Below are 11,232 nucleotides of genomic sequence, written 5' to 3'. Positions count from 1 at the left end.
TGAGTGTTCACTGGAAGGACAGATCCTGAAGCTGAGGCTCCAATACTTTGGCCACCTCATGAGAAGAAAAGACTCCCTGTTGGGAAAGATGGAGGGCACAAGGAGAAGGGGACGACAAAGGACGAGATGGTTGGACAGTGTTCTTGAAGCTACAAACATGAGTTTGACCAAACTGCGGGAGGCAGTGGAAGACAGGAGTGCCTGCCGTGCTCTGATCCATGGGGTCACGAAGAGTTGGACAGAACTAAATGACTAAACAACAACATGTGCTGCTCTGTAGCTGTCCTTGGTACTAAGGAGCTGGCTTCCGTCTCTGGTCTTGCTAATTCTTGTTATGCAGCTTCTTAAGATTGCCACTTACCAGCTATTTGATACCACTACCTGTTTCCAGGTGTACCTTCTTGCTTGAGGCTAGACAGCCTGCCCAAACAGTTGTCTGAAACAGTTCTTTTGCTGTTCGATTTCTCATCACACCCTCTTTCCATCCTTAGGCTCAAATCTCATGTGAGTAAACCTCACTGAACTCACTGAGATTTACTTCTAAGTACACACACCCAAGTGCTTGTGTGCTGGTCAGGATGATCCTCAGAGCAGGTCCATTTTCTGTTCCAATACCTAAAGAAATGTCTGCAATGAGCAATACCAAGGAATGTCATGCCGTCTTGGAAGTAACTCATCAGCTCAGCTAGACATAAAAGTGAAACGAGGTGTAAAATACCTTGAAAACCTCAATTTATTTTCACGCCAGAAAGAGACTGTTCATTTAATTATTATCATTTTGTTCAGGAGGCCTAAATAGGATACGGTTCTGGAGATTTTAAAAACCGCCTCCAATTTCGCACCTATTATTCCACTATGTAGCAATGCATCTGAGAGATAGTGGGTCCAATTAGTGGAGGGACATTGCTCTAAGACAGTAAGAAGAGGTCCTGATTTACACCTCCCATTATGACACAACTAGAGAAAGAACCACCACAAAAAAATGTTCAGCTGAAGCCAAGGGTGACCAATCCAGGTGTAATATGATCACAGCTCCATCTTCCAAACTAATAAGGCTGCCAGTTGGCGTCGATGGCCAATTTTCTCTTCAACAATCAGGTTATGAGGCTATATGAATTTCACTCAGATGTGGAAGGGGGCCAGACCTCCTCAATAATGTCCTTTTCTTCCGGATAATAGACTAACTCCACCCTGATTAATAGCTGTCCCTCAGCTCCACCATTGGCCTAAAGGATTTTTGCTGACTTTGTCACCAGAGAAATATATGGTCTTGCCAGGCATTATGCATTCTCCACTTCTGAATGCTTTTACTTCTTTACGCTTCTGGCTCTTCTTCCTTACCCTGTAAGTTCCAGCGCCATACAGCACATGCCAGTGAAAAGAGAAATAAATCACAGATTTATAAATTACCACAAATCAGGCGGCCTATTTTCCCCTCCAGCCCATCATAAATACAGCTTCCTCTTGGCTAAATTCACCTTCCTGTACCCATTACAAATTTACATTTCCCCTCCTTCCTTTTCCTTTTGCATAGATCACAGTACTGTCTTGGTGTGTAATCATTTACTCTCACATCTGGGGCTCTCGGGGAAATGAGATCTAAGTTTTCGGATGCATTTCCCATCAACAATTTCCCATGAATAAATTCTTAGCTATTCTGCAAAATGCTTAGGAAGCAAGCATCTCAAACTTTGTCACTGGGTATTTCCTTTTCAAGAGACACGGAAGATTTTGCAAGGAGTAACACTAGACCTTTCTTTCCACCCAGGCCCTCTCCCTCCATGACTTGGGAGCGGTGTCTCTTTCCTGGGCCACTACCAGTAACTTTGGAAGCCAGGGGAAGGTGGGAGGAGCCGGCAACCTCATATCTCCTGGGAGCTGGAGCAAAAGTCATGTTGAAAAGAGAGTACCTGCCTATTTCCACATCAGCAGAGCCATCTTTTCTATTGGGCTTACTGGCACATTGCGCCGGGGCACTGGCCTGTTGGGGGCGCCCCAGTGAGTGGGGGAGCTGTGCGGCTTTGCTGGCGGCCTCCCCTTTCCCTGCATGCTCACCAGCTGTGCCCCGTCAACCATATGGCTGGCAGGCATGCAGCAGAGGTTTGGGAAAAGGTCGACAACTCTGGGAAATGGGGTGGGGGGCGCTGGAGGGATCTTTGCACCATGGCGCTGGATATACTTAAGATGGCCCTGCACATCAGTTTTGCATGTGTCTATTTTTAATTCAACCCTGCTCTGTTTCCACACCCATCTGTGCATTTTTTAATGCACAAAATTCACATTATTTCTGTATGTATTTAAAAATAAAATATGCATTTTGTAGGCATTTTACCCTAAAATATGGATGCATCTTAAAATTTTATACATGTAATGGGCCGCATTAATCTTTTTAGATGCGGAGAAAGCTTTTGATACTATTTCTTGGTCATTTCTGATTAAGGTATTAGAGAAAATGGAAATAAGTAATTCTTTTCTGGCGGGAATTAAAGCGATCTATACTGACCAATCCGCAAAATTTTTAGTAAATAATATTCTTGCAGACAAATGTCAAATAGAAAAAGAAACAAGATAAGGTTGTCCCTTATTTCCATTGGTGTTTGTTTTGACAATAATAATAATAATAATAATAATAATAATAATAATAATAATAATAATAAATTTTATTTATATCCTGCCCTCCCCAGCCGAAGCCGGGCTCAGGGTGGCTAACAACAATAAAATAGTACAACGTTCTAAAATCATTTCATTATAAAATTAATTCAAATCAAATTGGAAAATATTAAATCAAATTAGAAATATTGCTTCAGAATATAAGGACAAAGAGGGAAATTAAAATTAAATAAATACATGTTACGCTTTTGGTGGAGTGGATAACTGTATTCTGATCTGCTTATTGCATGTTGTCTGCAGCTTCTGATGGAATAGGGCAGAAAGAAGACACAATGCAGCAGTATTTGCATCACTGAGGTCATACTGGAGAAGGCTCTCATACGAATGGTTTGGTTAGCAAGGCAGGAAGGAGGAAATAGCAACATCAAGCTATAGCCAGAGCTGTCAACATCACATGAGCCACCTGAAAAGCGATTGATGGACTGCTCCTGCCTAATGACCCTTAGGTTTCCTTGGAGACACCAGTTTGATAAATTATATCACAGCCTCCATCCAGAATTAAATCTGGCTTCACAGCAGGGCAGGTGTAGCCACAGTGTCATCCAAGGTCCCTACAGTAGTCAAATCACCGTCCTTTCAACTTGCATGGACTGTGGCATTCAGTCACCTTAGCCTACAGCCAGGAAATCATGCAATTGCACCTATGAGGGGGCAAATTTAGCTTGAATAATGCTACTGCAATTCCCATTGAAAGGGGATGTCAACCTGTGATATGGAAGGGAGACAGGTGAAAGTTATTTCTGAGGCCTGGAAGAAATCAACAGGCATTAGGACCGAGGAGATGCTAGCAGAATATTGCACCTTGGCCATCGTACACACACCCAGGGAAGAAAATCATGAGATTAGACCTGGACAACTGCTGGCGAAAGGTTAAGAAGGAAACTAGGCAAGTGCATGAAAAACAGCTGGGAGAAAGGCCAGGGATAAGGGGAACCCTACTCGCTGTTGAGAGTGGTAGAAATCATAGGAAGTTCAAATGGTGCTCCTTATGGCTTTGCCCCTTTTTGTTGATTTAATTAATTAATTAATTAACTACTTATACTTCAAAGCAGCTTCAAACAGTACTGAACTAGACAGACCAATGGTCTGGCTTAATATAAGGCACTCTCCATACCATTGGGCTTTGGCTACCTTGTATGATATGATATTCCTGTGCTCCTAATCAGCAAAGAACGTTCTGAACATTAATAGGCCAGATAGCTCATGGGGCAAAAGTCTGACCTCTTCAAAAGAGCTTCCAGGTCATGCCTGCTGTCTGGTATGGCTCCTTCCATTTCCCACAGTTGTTACTTTTTCAGAGGGGATGAAGGTGGCGCTGTGGTCAATCCACTGAGCCTCTTGGGCTTGCAGATCAGAAAGCTGGTGGTTCGAATCCCTGTGTCAGGGTGAGTTTCCATTGCTCTGTCCCAGCTCCTGCCAACCTAGCAGTTCGAAAGCACACCAGTGCAAGTAGATAAATAGGTACCACTGTGGCAGGAACGTAAACGGCATTTCCGTGCACTCTGGTTTCTGTCACCGTGTCCCGTTGCACCAGAAGCAGTTTAATCATGCTGGCCACATGACCCAGAAAGCTGTCTGTGGACAAACTCTGGCTCCCCCAGCCTGAAAGCAAGATGAGCACTGCAACCCCATAGTCGCCTTTGACTGGATTTAACCGTCCAGGGGTCCTTTACCTTTTACCTTTTTTACTTTTTCAGATCTCACCTCACCAGAACCTTCACTCCCCATTCATTTGGCAGCAGCTGGATTGGACAGCAACAGCGAAGGAGAAGATATATTTGAAGAGACCTATTTTTTCGAAGTGGCCTCCATGACATGAAATACGACATAATTCCTGGGTCCCTTCGAGAGAGGTCTACATGCCCATTTGTTTTCAAGATGCAGAGTGGAATTCTAGGTCCCAGGCACTGCGTATATACCATGCTTATTTTTTTATTAAATATTTTAATAAATATTTATTATTTTATTAAACAATTCCAACAGAACAAATTATCAAACAAAATAACCAATTACATTTTTTTCCCCATTTTTATTCTCTTCCCCCCCCCCATTCTTTTGCACTATTTCTTCAGCAAATTAACCTTCCACTCAAAGTATCTTTTGCAGCAGACATAGTGCAGGCAGGTCCCTTATCTGACAATCCTTTCCTGTCCAGCATCCATAAAATATGGATAAACCTCAGCAGGACAATGGAGAGCATATGGGCTTCTGGACGTTTGCGTATTTGCCAGATTATGTAATCCGTCCGTTATCAGGGCAGTGCCCTACATCTGCTTACCGCAAAGCCCAACAGTCGAGCCCTCCTCCTGGCCTCCTCGGCATGGCACCCGGCGTTAAAGCTACAGGTCACCAAGTGAAAAGCTCTATTCACGAGGCTTGGCTCCTGGCCTTCTGGCCAGCCATTCATGAATCAGCGATCGCTCCATTCATCTGTCAATCTGGCATGAGGATTTAATTAAATCCCTCTTTGGCTAGAGCTCCCAGGTGCAACGGGGGTGCGGGGGTGGGATGCGGCCGCACAATAATGATGATGATTATTTATACTTGAGCCGAATGACCTAAGCATTCTTTTGTTGGGATGCTATTACCATTTTTCATTAAAAAATGAGTCGGTTTGTTGTTCCGTTTTACTGGAGGGAGAGGGCTTCAAAGCCCTGGATGCTCCTTATACGGAGCTACAACCTCAAAAATGGATGCAGTTTGTCATTGCCAAAGAATGATAACTGCATACCCTCCAACATTTCTCTGATGAAAATAGGGATGTCCTATTCAACAACAACAACAACTCTTCACCCATCTGACTAGGTTGTCCCAGCCACTCTGCATGAGGTCACTTGGAGGACGCTTGGACGACAAAAGTTGCAAGTAGCCCAGATTCTTTTGCTCCTGCCCTTCTTGTTCCCTTTCAGCTGCCGGCTTTGTGAATTTGGCATCTTGCAGATCTGTGTATCCCCTCCTCCTGTCCTGCTGGTTGGGATTTTCCAGGCCTCTGCGAAGCTGCATGTTAGATGCTCAAACAGGTAAGGGATTTTGTGGCAGTGACGAAGCCCCAGGGAACAGCTGGATGGGCAGTAATGATGTCACAAAAGCTGGGGGGGGGGTGATGTCACAGTGAATCTGAGCAGCAGAGGAGAGCTTAGGAGTTGTTCCCAGAGTCAGGGTTGCTATCCACTCCAGTGGATGAAGCAGACCCCCCAACATTTCTCCGATGAAAATAGGGACGTCCTATTCAACAACAACAACAGCAGCAATAATAATATTTATACCCTATCCATCTGATTGAGTTGCCCCAGCCACTCTGGATGGCTTCCAACATATATAGAAACATAATAAAGCATTAAACATTTTGAAAAACCTTCCCTATACAGTGGTACCTCGGGTTAAGAACTTAATTCGTTCCGGAGGTCCATTCTTAACCTGAAACTGTTCTCAGCACCAGTTTAGCTAATGGGGCCTCCTGCTGCTGCCGCGCCGCCAGAGCACGATTTCTGTACTCATCCTGAAGCAAAGTTCTTAACTTGAGGTACTATTTCTGGGTTAGCGGAGTCTGTAACCTGAAGCGTCTGTAACCTGAAGCATCTGTAACCTGAAGAGTATGCAACCCGAGGTACCACTGTACAGGGCTGCCTTCAGATGTCTTCTAAAGGTTGTATACTTACTTATTTCCTTGACTCAGAGGTCACATAATTCCATACCCTCCAACACTTATCTGATGAAAATAGGGACGTCCTAAGGAAAAGCGGGATCAAACCAGAAACTGGGATGGTTTCTGTAAATTCAGGACTGTCCCTGGAAAACAGGGACACTTGGAGCTGCTTTTCCATGAAGTGGCCCCATACATCTGGGTGCTGTGCTTCTGCTGGAACCACCAATCCTGGAACAGATTGCATTGGCCTTTCACATGAAAGGTCATACTGGAGCAAGTTTTCCGTGAAGCTGTATTTACGTGGATGCTGTTTTTCTGGGACTTGTGTGACCTGCCAAGTCACATGGTTGCCTCATTTACTCAGATAGCCAAACGAGATGACATCATGGGAAAGCAAGTCCTCCAACCCAACGGCCTGTAAAGAAGGTACATGAGAAAACCCTCTTAAGGCAAGAACGAATGTCAGGCATTCACTTCTACAATCTGATGGGCAAACTCCTCTTGACTCAATTTTGAATTGACTCAGTAAATATGAACTTTGCCCTGTGAGTGTTTCAAGAGTTCTCTCTCTCAGTTCATAATATTGCTGCTTGTGTGCTGATAGGATCACATCTAGGCACTTTATATCATCCCCCAGAATTGTAGTGCCCAGTGTAACAGAGAGGTATTTGCATGTTCTAAAGGTAAAGGTAAAGGAACCCCTGACCATTAGGTCCAGTCGGGACCGACTCTGGGGTTGTGGCGCTCATCTCGCTTTATTGGCCAAGGGAGCTGGCGTACAGCTTCCGGGTCATGTGGCCAGCATGACTAAGCCACTTCTGATGAACCAGAGCAGCAGACAGAAATGCTGTTTACCTTCCCACCACAGTGGTACCTATTTATCTACTTGCACTTTGACGTGATTTCGAACTGCTAGGTTGGCAGGAGCAAGGACCGAGCAATGGAAGCTCACCCTGTCACGGAGAGTTGAACTGCCAACCTTCTGATCGGCAAGTCCTAGGCTCTGTGGTTTAACCCACAGCGCCACCCGCGTCCCTTCTTTATAATAACTAACATCAAATTTGTACGGGCAATGTTTGATTCCTGCCAGAGCCTCATGCAAGAAAACCTCCCTTCCCCAACTCATCCTCCATAAAACTGGGACCATTTCACTTGCCAGTCCTCAGCCAGTCCCAATCTTAAATTTATCATTGGTATGTCATGCTGACTTGCCACAGATTTTATTTACCTTTGATGCTTATACTGTGAAATTGCTTGGAGATATTTCACAGAAAGTGACTCCTGGCATGAAGTAAATAAATAAGGAAAATATGTAAATCTCTGATGAATTTAAGAATGGCAGTGGGTTTCATTTCCTGTGCTCAACATAGGCTCTCCGTTTTACCCTCAGTTACCTTTCAAAATGGTGACACTGGCATATATACCTTTGCAGTCTGAAAGATCTGCGGTGGCTTACATGTGGATTATGAGAAAGAGAGAGAGACAGACAGACAGACAGAGAGAAGCAGTGAGGCAGACTCCGATTGTCATCAGAAACCCTCCCTCTCCCACTGATGGAGACGAGACTTAAGAGGGCAAATTTCTAATTCTACACCACGCTTCTGTGCTTCCTAGGGCATTCTGCAATATACGGGCAGATTAGGCACTAACTGGTTTTGACTGCATTATTATTATTTTTAAAGACCATCTTGTGTGAAAATCCTGGCTTCCTCGTGTGCCTCATTAATTTCAGATCACGCCTTGTCAGTCGCCGGCATTAGATGCTGCGAGGTCTTAACACCTGTCGTGCATCTAATCGGCTCACCATTTCAGGTTTGGAAAAGAGCCATATTTCTGCACAGTGTAAAGCTACACTGCAAGAACCTAAGTAGCAGAAGATGTCACCAGCGAAGGGGCTGATTCCTGCGACAGAAGCTGATGGAAGACCTGGCACATGGTGACTGAGTGAGGCCAGGGCACCAGAAGTGACACTGAAAGCTCCAAGTAATATAATCTAAGGCAGAGAAAGAGGTTTTATTTCTGAGGTTCATTTCTTCTACATTTGTTTATTTATTTCCCTGTCTCTTACGGAAATCTGTCAATGGTGGTCTCTCTGCATTTCTCTTTTAAAAAAAATTCTTTACATTTCCAAACATTTTGAGTATTATTATTATTATTTGTTTAAAAAATGTCCTCATGAGAATCCACCACTGAATTTCTCCTAATATACCCACTTCTGTTTGCAATTTTGCCTAACGCACACATTTTTTTTTTTTTGCAAAGCCAGTTTCCTGAATGTAATGCATTTTGAAATATCCTGTTCAGTGACATGTGCATTTTTATCCAGTCTTTAACCTAGAGCATGCATTTTCATACATATTACATGACCGGGAACCGCACGGCAAAAAAATAAAAAAAAATAAAAAAATCAGAGAAGTGAGAATTTTGAAGGATGGTTAGGTTTTTGAAAAGTGTGAATTCATAAATTAATTTGTGCCTTGTGCTTCAGTCGGAAAGGCTCCCAGAGTGGCTTACATACAGTCAATTAATACAAAACAGTCCCTGTCTGCAGGCTTATGATCTAACCAAAAATGGCACACAAGGGAATAGGGATAGGGAGGGGAGAGGAAAAAATCAAACTCAGGCACCAATTTTATTTGAGGTGAGCTTCAATGATCTGCTGAAGTTTGGTCCCCAGCGTGGCTTAGAAGAATGTTGTCAGCTTCCTTAAGTGAGATGCCATGTGGGCTGATAAGAAAAGCCTCTGGGCAAAATGACATTTCATAGCGGTCAAAAACTACATTTCCTGGTCTCCTGTCAGTGGCAGATAATGATGTTGAGTTTGGATGTAGAGAAACATACAAGTACCTGGCATAACCACGTCACATCGGGGGTAAGTAAAACTACTATCAGGGACCGGGCAGGAGGAACAGTGGAGACCGCCTTCCCAGCCTGACCCTTCCAGAGAAGAAGAATACAGTTCAAAATTACAACAGGGGTGTGCTGGTCCTGGGGGCTAACCGAGAGGCGAGGTCCAAGTCCAGTTCGAGGTCGAGGGTGCGGTATGGAGGCTGCCCATCAAAGCTGTAGCTGGGTCCAAGGCAGGGAGTCGGGTGAGGTCAGGAACACTGGCAGAGGAGTAGGACAGGAACAGCCTACCAACAACGTTGCTCCCGCAACCTGGGACTGGGCTGGCTGGCTTTTATCTGCCCCAAGGCATAGGTGACTTACCTCTCCTGGCCTGGAGGCGAGCACTCCTCCTGCGGGAACTAGTTCCCTCCGCCTCTCTGCCCTGAGCCTCTGCAGCTCAGGAGAGGCTGGAGGGTTACCGGACCCAGAGGCAACCTCAGCTTCCGCTGACGGGGCTGAGAGTGGAGCACCTGCAGGCAATGGGTCCTCCATCCCCTCAGGGGCCAGAGCAGACTCAGCTGGTGCCTGCACCTGAGGATCCAGCACAGATGAGGACCCTTCAGGTTCAACCCCCAGCCCCGACTCAGCTGGTTCTGGAGGCGGGGACCCCTGTGCAGGCTGGGATTCCCCAGGTTCAGCCTCTGAGTCCGAATCACAGGCCATCACAAGGCGTTTGAGGGAGGTCACAGCTCATGCCCATAGTGTTTCAAGTTAGGATAACTGGATATGCAACAACCTACACACTGTGGAACCATTTATATATTGAGGATGCCAAGGCACCCGGAACGGGTTACTTCCGGGTTTCGGAGCTCGCGCATGCACAGAAACACTGAATCGCACTTTGTGCATGTGCAGAAGCGCCGAATGTGTGCGCAGACGTGGCACAGCAGGTTGCGGATGCTGCGGGTTGTGAACGTGCCTCCCATACAGATCATGTTCGCAACCTGAGTGTACACTGTATAAGAAACATTGTCTTTTGCATGGAAAAAATATTTACCCGATATCTGCTTGACAGCTGATGGGAGGGCATTCCACAGGGAGGGCGCACATGTCTTGGCCTTGTTATAATTGGCTTGGCTTGATCATGTTCCCTAAAAGCCTCACCTCCTACTTCCAAAGACCCTGTTTAGGAAAGGGATTCAGAGTGGGAGCCCAGCTGACTCACTGGCATCTGACTAAGGAGTCAATCCCAGTTATCAGAGTTGGAACTCTTGCCTGGTCCGCAACAGTTTCTGCAGCAAAATCCCTCCATTTTAGATATATATACATATATACATAATACACACACACACACACTGTGTAATTTAGTGAATGATTGGATTACCAAGGAGCGTTTAAGGAGAGAAAAATATGGATTATCAACAGCTCCAGCCTTTGGAAAGATACTCTGTCTTAGGTTCAGTCTCTCATCTGCACTATTGTAATAATCTATCTAAAAGGTCTGTTTTAAGACCTCATGGCATTAGCTTAGGGAGAGTCCCATGGACTGCAAGAAGATCCAACCTCTCCATTCTTCAGGAAATCAGCCCTGAGTGCTCACTGGAAGGACAGATCGTGAAGCTGAGACTCCAAGACTTTGGCCACCTCATGAGAAGAGAAGACTCCCTGGAAAAGACCCTGATGGGAAAGATGGAGGGCACAAGGAGAAGGGGACGACAGAGAACGAGATGGTGGGACAGTGTTCTCAAAGCTACCAGCCTGAGTTTGACCAAACTGCGGGAGGCAGTGGAAGACAGGAGTGCCTGGCGTGCTCTGGTCCATGGGTCACGAAGAGTCGGACACGACTAAACGATTAAACAACAAGCTAATGCCTCATGGTAGCACTTTACCTAAGGGGCACAACATCAATGTTAACTATAATATTTTGAAATGTTCAAACTTATTTTTAAATGGAGTTTTCTCTTAACAAAGCACAGCAGAACCACCAGACTGGCCCTAAACAGCATGTGCTATTTCATTATATCGTTAGGGAATCAAAGCCTCAGGACCAGAACGGATGCAGTGTTAAAGTGAGTTAACAGCTGGGT

General features: G+C 45.1%; 1 long non-coding RNA gene across 2 annotated transcripts; it reads right to left on the bottom strand.

The window, feature by feature from the left end:
• Positions 1-715: 715 nt before the first annotated feature.
• Positions 716-5,726, bottom strand: LOC309360399. Of its 2 annotated transcripts, none has more exons than XR_014164101.1 (2): positions 5,464-5,726; positions 716-1,342 (listed from the first exon to the last, which is right to left on the bottom strand). It is a non-coding gene; the product is annotated as an uncharacterized lncRNA (long non-coding RNA). The 2 variants fall into 2 exon arrangements; XR_014164102.1 differs by lacking the exon at positions 5,464-5,726 and adding an exon at positions 2,848-3,854.
• Between the last annotated feature and the right edge of the window lie 5,506 nt (positions 5,727-11,232).

The sequence above is a fragment of the Podarcis melisellensis genome (assembly GCF_964234715.1).
Source record: "Podarcis melisellensis genome assembly, chromosome: 17".
Taxonomy (NCBI): domain Eukaryota; kingdom Metazoa; phylum Chordata; class Lepidosauria; order Squamata; family Lacertidae; genus Podarcis; species Podarcis melisellensis.
The sequence above is the reverse complement of the archived record's forward strand: the minus strand, read 5'-3'. Positions and strand labels throughout refer to the sequence as shown.